Here is a 968-nt window from a genome sequence, read left to right on the forward strand (position 1 = left end):
CCTCCCCATCTAAGCAAATGAAAGGCAAATAATTGAATTACTGCCGCGCTGGAGGAATGCGGTTGAGAAAGGGGCTGCGAGGGGCTCCGAGCCCGTCCCGCTCCGCTCTGCCCGTTATTTTTCTGCCTAAAACTTGGGGAATTGGGGGTTTGGGGGCGGAGGGGAGGAAAGTCTCTTTATTTTCGTTTGCTGGAGCCCCCCAAGTCGGGGCTGCGCCGAGATTTGGAGACTTTCGGGAGCAACTTGACACCTCGGAAGGGATTTCAATGTCGCGTTCCCCCCCGCTCCCATCCCGTGGGTTTGTGGGGGTGGTTTTTTTTGGGGGGGTGGGCGAATTTTAGGCGTGGAAACGTGAGAAAAACCCCAACCCGGGGCCGTGCAGCCAAGCGGGTGCGGGTTTAGGTTGAGCTTTGCGGCTGCGGGAGGAAGAGGGTGAGCGATGAAGATGTGGCCGGACTGGGAGGGGTCCAGGCAAGGGCTTTAATTTCAAAGCAAAATCCAGCACCGGGAGAAGGAGGGAGGGATTAGGGTTGATGCCCTCCGGGGAGGAGAAGGAGCTGGGGGGGGGGACACGACACAGGGAGGAGATTTAGGGACCGCATTTTGGGTGCAGACGGGTCAGAAAGCGTCGCTGGTTGTTTTTATCCCCCCCCCCTCTCCCCAGGATGCTTTTAAGGGAGGGGGAAGAGAAGTTTCCAGCGGTTTGCACGGCAAGTCCTTTTACAGCTGCAAACAAAAGGGTTCGTGAGCCCTGGCGTCATGCCCCGCTGCGAGGAGGATTCCTGCCCCGCTCCTATTTTGGGGGGAAAACATTGGCTATTTGTTCAGCCCGTCCCGGGTCAACGAGCGAGCGAGCGGGCAGTTCGCGGGAGAACCGCGGGGAGCACCGCAGTCGTCCGTTTTTCCCCCCCCCGCCAACCTGCTCCCCCCCAAAAAATGGTACCAGCTGGGCAGCTCGGAGCTCGACT

This window comes from Calidris pugnax, unplaced genomic scaffold, assembly GCF_001431845.1.
Source record: "Calidris pugnax isolate Ruff unplaced genomic scaffold, ASM143184v1 scaffold104, whole genome shotgun sequence".
Lineage (NCBI taxonomy): Eukaryota > Metazoa > Chordata > Aves > Charadriiformes > Scolopacidae > Calidris > Calidris pugnax.